Below are 10,427 nucleotides of genomic sequence, written 5' to 3'. Positions count from 1 at the left end.
GTGAAAATTTTCAATATTAATAAACATATTCTTATAAACTTTGACACCTCTGAGATTTGAAATTGCGAATGAACAGATTACAAAGATACATTATCAACTGTGCCTAAATTTTAAGCAAGATATTCTTCATGCTATTAACCTATATACCAGTAGTTAAATTTTTTTAACTTATATTTTCGAGAAAAAAACTACAAAATTAAACAATGAATGTCGTAACTACAATCCCTTTCCCTTTTCACGAATGTGACATACCGCCTTGTCAAACGTTATAAATTAAAGAAACACGGTGTTAACCTCTGGTATAACCTCACTTGGCATCAGCCGCCTGTTACATTAAAACTGGAGGGAAAACATGTACATGGAAACCTTAATGGCAAAAAAAATTTATTCACTAACAGCATCAAAGAACCGAGTGGTGCACTTACTTAATATTTCTAAAGGGAATAGCTCATTAAAAAAGTCAATCGTCCACCATTATAGAACCTGTTCGAGACATTAATGATAGTAACTTAAAGTATAAGTCTTATAAAAATCTTGAATAAATTGTACCTGTGAGAGCGCTAATGAGGCAATTTTCCATAAATTTGATATTTCAAAAGACATTGCTCTTTTGTGGTCGATCGTTCCCCTTTTTAGAACTTGGCCGGGATATTGCTGATATTAACCTAAAGTATAAGTTACATAAGAATTTGGCAAGAATTGTATGCATGAAAACGTTAACCAGGACATTTTCTGTAAATTCATTATTTATAAGGGGCATAACTGTTTTAAAAAATGTCGATCGTCCACCATTTAAAGCGAGGGACAAGAAAACATTTTTTTGTTTTGTATTTAAGGGAATCTTTAATGAAAAGATGGGGAACTTGTTAACATTGCCATTAAGCACGAAGTTTGGTTAGCCACAAAACCAGGATCAACTCCAATTTCTGTTCTTAAATGTTCTATTCCATGTGGGGAAATTAGAAGTTCGTTTCTATGTATGATACATTCACGTTTGTTTTTGTTGCAGTTCAGTGTTTCTGTTGTTTTGTTCATTTCCTCTTATACTTGATGTGTTTCCATCAGTTGAAGTTTGTAACCAAGATTTGTTTTCTCTCAATCAAATTATGACTTTTTAACAGCGGCAAACTATTATTTCCTTTATTTTGAACTGTAAGGTATTGGTAAACACTGGAATTATAATTTATATATATATGCACATTCATAGCTCTACAATGGTATTACTCAAAAACTCATGTTATTATCGAACTGTTAATGACGGTTTGAGCTAAATCAAATAGAAAGTTGGATTTGTTCATGTTGTTCTGATTGATATTTTACTCTAAGATGCGTATTTTTTTATTTGTTGTCATTTGCTTTAAGCTCGCTGTCAGCACTGACTCTGAGTACTTTCAAGTCTGTCCTTAATGTCTTTTTTGTTGGGACGTATAGATACCCTGCCACGTCCGGTATTTTTTTCATCTTAGTTTTGATCAGTTTTTTAACTGATTTTCATAGTTTGTTCTTATGTTGTACTGTTACATCTCTATCCCAGGGTAAGGGAAGAGTTCGTTCGTAAAAAATACCATATCCTTTAGATTTTATGATGCGGGAGCTATGGGCCGTCCAATCAATTCGGAGTCATTTTTATCAGATGAAAATAAATAAATAGATGTAATAGATTTTATTTAAACCAATAACAAACGATAACATGTCTAACCAACCGTTTTCGAAGAAATCGCACATCAAACTAAAGTGTGACCAACATAGGACATTATTAAAACAAATATAGTGTGTAATGATATCGACGTTGTAGAGATAAGGAGGTAGATGGTGACTTTTCAACCTTTACAATAAGAACGAGGTTGGGCTAGCCACAAACCCAGGTTCAACCTACTTTTTTTCGTGTAACAAGGCAGGAAAATTGCAGTTGTTATTAATAATTCGTTTCTATGTATGTTGCATTGGCGTTTGTTTTTGTTGCAGTTCAGTGTTTCTGTTGGGTTTTTTTTCTTATGGTTGATGTGTTTCCTTCGGGTTTAGTTTGCCGTAATCCAGAGTTGTTTTCTCTCAATCAATTTATGACTTTTTCACAGCTGCATTCTACTGTTGCCTTTATGTTGGACTATAAGGTATTGATAAACAATGGAATTATAATTCATAATAATAGTAAAGGATTTTAAGCGTAAATATATACTTAGATATATCAAAAGGATGTAAAAACAAGTAACATAGTTTATTGAGTTACACTAAACGAGAATAATATGGAGTAATAGTTTTCCTCATTACTGGTGCAAAGCAGTGGGGACTTTTACATCACAACAATGCAGATATCAGCAAATGGACATTCATGCAGTAATACACATTCCACCACTCTAACTCGTGTATTACGATATTTCTCCACTCGAGAGAGTTAAAGAGGTAGGGCCAATATGCCGAGGATTTTTTTCACAGAAGGGCCAATTCAAAAAAGTGTCGACAGAATGAAATTTACTATAAAAACAAAAAATAAAAATGCTTTTTGATCAATATCTCGATTTACATATATTATGATACGTGTGATCAATAGTTAATGTAACCTTCAAAAAGGATAAAAGTCCAATATGCGGATTTTCGGGTGTGTTTAGGTAGGAAAAACAGGGAATCCCCCCTGAAGGACATTTCAAACCAAAAAAAAAGTTATGCTTTTTATGACTGTTGTTATTCATACTATATTTTCCTTTAAAAATGAAATTGGTTTAGTGTGTCCTTATTACACAAAAAACAGGGATAACATCGATAAATTGTACCGATATAGCCTCTTAATAAAAGATAAAGGTATAAGCATCGCCGTAGCTCAATCAGTAGAGCACAGAACTTCTAATATATGATGACTTTGAAGTAAGGGTTCAAATCTCGCTCAATATATTTGCATTTTTTGTGTTGTTATATTAAATTTTAATGTTTCTATCATATTTTTTCGGATGTTTGCTTATTTCATAGAGTCTTTCTGGTTCATTTTTGACTATATAGTTTACTGGTATATCATTCAACATGTATCAAAGAAAAAAATAATGTATCGCTTATTGTGTGCATTCCTATGACTGTCCATACTCTTGACGAACTTTCTATTTATGTGTTTACATTTATTACATATATTCAAGGAACAACTGCCGTTAAACTGATGTAGGTGCCTGTACATAATCAATAACACGAGAATTAATTCTATAGCAATGGAGCCTACATGTTGTGAGTGTAATATACACATAACTTCAAATAAGGCCATTGTATACAAGTTTCAAAACAACACAAACAATTTTTTTGGCATTATATGTAACAAATGCAGTCAACAACAATTTTCTCGCCAATTCACAAACTATATAGATACTAGTATTGAATTTTTTACCACCGTCCCTACACCGGTACCTAAGTCATCGAGAAAACACAACAGATCAAATCAATTACACTACAAATAGTGATTGTAGGTAAAACATCAAGAAGCTGTTGCAACTGTATCACAACAAAGGGCCGATTTGTTAAAATGACAGAAAAGACAATATAGCATGTGTTAGTAACATGGGGTGATCTATGACCAACTGATGTAAGATGTTCTCCGGTTATAATATATACATGTATTATCTTATCTTATCTTATAGACGATAAAACATTAAAAGACCAGGACAAATACAGATATACATATATTCAGAATGAGAAAATCACGATTTAAATTTGTTCAATATTATTTGGCTCTTTGACAAGTTACGTGGTACATTGTATGGCACCTTGCATAAAGGATGTTTATAATAAAATAGAATCAATATTAAAAAATCAATAGTCTTGGCCTTGTTATTTTAGGAATACCTGTTCAAGGTATGGAAATAGATGATGTGACGCTGTTGTCTCCTCTATGGTCGGGTTGTAATGGGTCTTTCCCGCATAAGCAATTTCACACAGCAAAATATAATGAACATGTTTACTTTTATATGAGTTTCTTTAATAAGGAAGTTTATTAGTAAATTGAGTTGCATCACTTAAGTAATTACATGTAACGAACTAACATAGGTCCAAGTAATGTGCAGTGGCTGATCCAGGGGAGGGTTTTCAGTTGGAACCGCCCCTTTTTGGGGGTGATCAATGCATTTGAATGGGCACATGGTTGGACCCCCCCCCCCCTTTTCACAAAATGGCTGGATCCGCCACTGATGTGTTTCAGTTTAGATTAGAGTAACTGAGACAGATCCAACCATTTTTTAAAAGGGGGGCCTCACCCAGGATAAGCAGAGGCGGATTTAGTAATTTTTCAAAAAGGGGGACCTAATGTAAATTGAGTTTTTTCGCATCACTCACTAAATAACATAGGTCCGAGTAGTGTGCAGTGGCGGATCCAGGAGGAGGGTTCCCGGTTGGAATCGCCCCTTTTGTGGGGTGATCAATGCATTTGAAAGGGGACATGGTTGGACCCCCCTTTCAAAATGGCTAGATCTGCCATTAATGTGTTTCGGTTCTGACTTGACTAGCTGAGACAGATCCAGCCATTTTTAAAAGGGGATCCTAACCAAGGATAAAGGGTCAGTTCCAACTGATATCCCTATCCAAATGAATTGATCGTCAACAAAAAAGGGAGGTTCAACCTCCGGAATCCCCCTCCCCTAGATCCGCCACTGACCAGAGACTTAATGTGTACAAACCTGACGTAAAATTATGTACTATTGAATAATAAATAATATCACATTACCTCCAAAAATCACATGTTTCAATAATTCAAAAACGATGTTTATGTAAGAAGTTCCCGCGCAAACTGCAAATGTCATGTGTTACCAAAACGGGAAACAAACAAAAGAATTGTAGGTGCAATATGTTGTCATTCGCATTCCGATTAATTTACACAGTTCAATAAAATATATATGTTAACATTATCTATATTGGTTTTGAATTTAGTTACTAGATCAGAAAAATGATTTGTTTCTCGCAGACAACACAAAATAATATACATATTAACTCGACACTTAATCTAAACATCCCTACAACAAAATGGGACGACCAAACAGATTTCCTAATTTTGATAAAGGTGAAATATGTAGAATAAGAATTGTGCACTCTGGAATAAGATCATAAATAAAGCCCTATATAGAGTGTAACATGGGGTACATTTGCAATTGAAGGAATGACTGTAGGATGAAGATAAGAAAATGATGCGATTATTATTTCTTATTCTACTTTTTCCTGGCTTATAAGTGCCATTTTTAGTATTATTAATTAGTATTGTATTTGAAGCTTTAAGGACGTCCATCGGTAGTTTTACTGTCGCAAATACCCGTTTACCTGTCTCCGCTCCGCGTCGCCAGGTAAACTAAATTTGCGACAGTAAAACTACCGATGGACGTCCTTAAAGCTTCAAATACAATACAGTTATCTCTTAAATGTAACGTACAACAAACCGATAAATTGCACGTTGAAATTGAGATAAAAAAAATTCTAAACGTTACCCATGCGAATTGAATAGTATATTCTTATAGTACATTACTTCTGTAAAATAATGCCGTATTTATGATTCAAATTTTAAACGTAGCACAGTTTTAATTCTGTGATAAAATTCGGTTAAAACTTTTCAAATGCTTGTTTTGACATATATACACTGTATATGCTTATTGTCTTTAGAGAAATAATTTATAAATAATATAAAAAAAAATCCCACACATCTCTAATTCTTATTATGACATACTAGTACCACGATATGTGATGATGCAATACTATACGCGTATTAACCTTCTTCACTATATATAAACATATCAATGTTGTATAAAAAAAATCTTAAATATTTTCTAGAAATCGCAAAAAAGTTATTTTCCGTAGCTAGATTTCTTTTATACTTCTGGTACGGCAAGTTATTGTATGAAGAACCCAAGAAAATAATTTGATATTTGGAGCACTATATTGCTTACCAAATGCGGAAAATTATACATGGTTCATCACACGAGAGCATTTGCTTAAAAGAAATCAAGTACGACAGAGAAGAAAGTCTGTCTGAAAGTTTTTGTCTATTATTTTGCTACGCTTTAATCCGCAATATATACACCTGTACTTCAAACAATAAGTCCATTTGTTCAAATGAAAACATTCGAGTATGTTATTAGAAATAATATCAAAAAGTTTGCAATGCGTTCAAAACTGTAAGTATGAAACAAGTATCAGTTCAAAACTATATAACTCAATTTAAAAAAGTGGGGGTATACTGTGTTGCCTTTATTTACCTCTGTCTGGTCATCAGTCAATCCATCCGTCAGTCCATCCGTTCGTCGAATATTACTCAGGAACTAAATTACAAGGATTTCTGAAATTTTGTTTCATGGTTTATATAAGCCAGTTATACCGTGGGATTCGTTTTCAGATTTATCACTCAACAACTTCATGTTAATGAAAATTTTAAACGGGGGTATCGTCAGTAAGCAGTAGCTCTTGTTTTACACGCTTTTGAAGTTTACTGAAATCTCCTACTTTAATCACCTATAGAGGTCACTCATCTTTTAAGTGGAAAGAGGTTGGAATTAACTCGGCAAATATGACACAAAAACTATAATAAACCTACAATTCGGTTATTTGGCCAGGTTGTTGTCTTTTTGACAGATTCCGCATTTCCTTTCTCAACTTTATTAAGGACAAGTTTTATTTCAATTTTTGTTTTACATTTTCTAAAAGTAAACAAAATATAGTTTTCTGCTTCCTTTCGAAAACAAATTCCTTTATTCTTAAATGGTCTGCGTGGTAGGCCCTGAAGAATCAAACAAGCAAAGAAAGGAAGAAAACTCATCAGTAATTATTAGAAAATAAAAGATGCTTGACTGGCTTTAGCCAATTCGAAAAATGGTTAACAATTTTGGATGGCCGTATACAGGAGATTGTTTAAGCTGGTTAATCACTGTTACAATGTTGTCAAATATATGTATACTATTTAGTGGTCACATTTCAATTTCATATTGTATTCATTTTCAATGAGATGCGGCGGATATTGTTAGCAACACCTAATTTATTCTATTGTGTACAGCATTTTATTGTTAGATCTCCAGTGGAATTGTCTGACCACTGTTTACTATCTGTATGCTTTAAATCATGTACTCAAAGAGAGACAACTCTTGAGTCTCTTTCTGATGTTGGTAAATTTCCATGTCAGACAATTATCATGATGCTTTATTACATAAAGAGTCTGTAAATGATATATTAGATCTAATGAACAATATTGATGATGAAAACTGTGATGATATTGATTTTCTTGTCTCATCAGTTAATAAAATTTATGTAAATGCAGCATCAAAAACTTTAGTATTAAAAAAGAAAAGTTCTCGTCCATCTAATAAGAGAAAAAGAGCTAAACCAAAAAAAGCATGGATGTCCAATGATTGTCTTTTGCTGAGGAAAGAAGTAAGGTCTCTTGGTAAAAGACTCCAAAAGGATTAAAATAATGCTAACCTGCGCCAAACATATTCTAATTGTGTAAAACATTATAATAAACAAAAAAAGAGCTTAAAAGCAGAATTTTATAGGACATTTATTAGTAAATTGAATAGCCTAGAACACAAAGACTCTAAGTCCTTTTGGAAATCTATTAACAATCTAAAAAATAACCACCAACAGGCGCCCAGTCCATTATCAAAGCAGGAATGGGTAAAACATTACAAATCCTTATTAAACTCTGATTCAGAACTTAATTTTCCTGATGATCTTGAAACATCAAAGGACAATCATTGCTCTCTGGATTACCCATTTACTTGTAATGAAGTTAAAAAGGGTATCACTAGACTTAAATCTGGTAAGTCTGGTGGCCCTGATTTGATATTGAATGAGTTTATTAAATGTTGTGCCTCATCCATGGTACTAGTTATAGTAAAACTTTTTAATAAAATACTACAATGTGGAAAATTTCCAAAATCATGGAATCTGTGTCTCTAGCTGTTTAGGTAAATTATTTACTTCATTACTGCAAAACAGATTAACTGTGTTCATAGAGTCTAAAGACTTGTTGAGTGCCAAGCAGGGTGGTTTTCGTGAAGGATATAGAACAAGTGACCATATATTCATAATGAAAACTTTAATTAATAAATATTTAAATAAGTGTAAGAAAAATCTTTACATTTGTTTTGTGGACTTTAAAAAGGCATTCGACAGTGTTGTAAGAAAGGCATTACTACATAAATTGCTCAAAAAAGGGAATAGGTGGGAAATTTTATGACTTGTTAAAACATATGTATAGTAATACATTATATTGTTGTAAAACAGATGGATTTATTAGTGAATCATTCCATGCTAATTTAGGGGTGAAACAGGGGGACAGTCTTAGCCCCACCCTTTTTAATATTTTTGTTGATGACATCGATTCCTATTTCAACCCCGTTTTGTCTGATCCAGTTAATTTAAATCAGAATAACTTTAGTCATCTTCTTTATGCAGATGATTTAATCTTAATTTCAGAAACACCTAGTGGCTTGCAGCACTGTGTGGATGCCTTACAATCTTTTTGTATTGATTGGGGCCTAAATGTGAACACCAAGAAAACCCAAACTATGATTTTATCAAATAGTAAAAATAGATCTTTATTAGATAAACATTATTTTTATTTTGGTCCCCAACCATTAGAATCTGCTAAAGAATATAAATACTTAGGTATAGTCTTCAACAATAGAGGTAAACTTAATATAGCAGATGAAAATCTTGCTGATAAAGCACGTAAGGCATATTTCGCCTTGAAATCAAAATTACCATATTCTAATTGTATTGCAGTGGAAAAATGGGTAAGACTTTTCAACTCATTAATTTCACCAATTATGACTTATGGATCTGAAATTTGGATCTCAGATTTTAATATAAATCTTGACACTGCTGATAAACTGCCATTTGAAAAGGTTCAGAATATGATTATGAAAAATATTCTTGGTGTTCATGGTAAGGCTTCCAATTTAGCTTTACGTACAGAACTTGAGCTATATCCAGTGTGTTTTATATCATATAAACTAATGTTTAAATACTATGCTAGATTAACTGACATTGAAGTTGGAAACAACCCAAAATTTGATTTATTAAAATCTGCATTCATTGAAGATAAAAAATTGTATACACAAAAGAGCTCTTGCTGGGTACAATCATTACATAAACTAAAAAAGTTAATCAACTTTGATTCACTTCAAATATCACATAATGTGTTTGAGGACTCACTAAAAAACTTTTATAAATGCAAGATTTTGGGTCAACTTCAGCATATCAAATCTAATAACACAGGTAAACTAAGATTTTAAAGTAAAATGTGCTCATCTTTTGACTTAAAAGCTTACTTAAGATTTGATATTAAGAAATATGATAGATCACTGCTTACAAAAAATTAGAATAAGTGCACATTCACTTGCAATTGAAACTGGGAGATATAGCAAACCAAAAATTTTAGCAAGTGAAAGATACTGCAAACTTTGTAAAGATAAAGTGGAAGATGAAGTTCGTTTTCTTTTATATTGTCCTCTATATAAAGACCTTCGAGAGAAGTTTGATATTTTCAATAACCTTAATAATGATGATGATATTAAATCAACGATTTATTTACTTAACCCAGTAAATCTGGTTGACACCAGACAAATATGTAATTATTTAATTCAAGCTTTTGAACTTCGTAATAAAAATCTAATGTCAGTTGGTCTACCATAAGTATAATACTGAGTAATACTGTGATATTATATATATAATTAGTACTTGAAATGTTTCTTTATGTTGTATTTGCATAAATTGTCATGTTTAATGTGTTTGTATCTTGGAATACGCATTGTATCATATGTGCTTTGTCCAATAAAATATTTGAATTTGAATTTGACTTAAATAGAGTTGTTAACTTTGTTGAAATAAATATGCAACTCAAGTACGAAAGGTTATACAACGACGAAAAGACAATTTTTAAATTGATGTTTGTGATTTAATGATCAACTGTATCACTCATCATGTAAATCTCTAAAATCACGGATATATCACATGTATCAGGTTAACAATCCAATTAAACACTTTCAGTAGTATTTTTTAAAGCCATGTAAAATCAGAAACAGAAACAAAGGCAATTTTGCAATGTTGCATTAATTTTCAAGAAAGATGATGATGGATATAATACAATGATCTTTAAATATGTAACAAGGACTAATTGAGAAAAAAAATACAATTAAATCACATTAAATAATTTTGTTGTTCTTTATTTTTTTTTTAATCTTGAAATGCCGTACTTTAAATTGAAGATAATACGTGTATAAATAGCTTTAACGTTTGGATGTGGCCAAAATAACTAGAGATTGTCGTTTTTTAGCTCACCTGGCCTAAAAGGCCATGTGAGCTTTTCTCATCACTTGGCGTCCGTCGTCGTCGTCGTCGACGTCGTCGTCGTCGACGTCGTCGTCGTCGTTAACAATTTTTCAAACATCTTCTCCTCTGCAACTACTGAATGGATTTGA

The sequence above is a fragment of the Mytilus edulis genome, chromosome 7 (assembly GCF_963676685.1).
Source record: "Mytilus edulis chromosome 7, xbMytEdul2.2, whole genome shotgun sequence".
Taxonomy (NCBI): domain Eukaryota; kingdom Metazoa; phylum Mollusca; class Bivalvia; order Mytilida; family Mytilidae; genus Mytilus; species Mytilus edulis.
The sequence above is the reverse complement of the archived record's forward strand: the minus strand, read 5'-3'. Positions refer to the sequence as shown.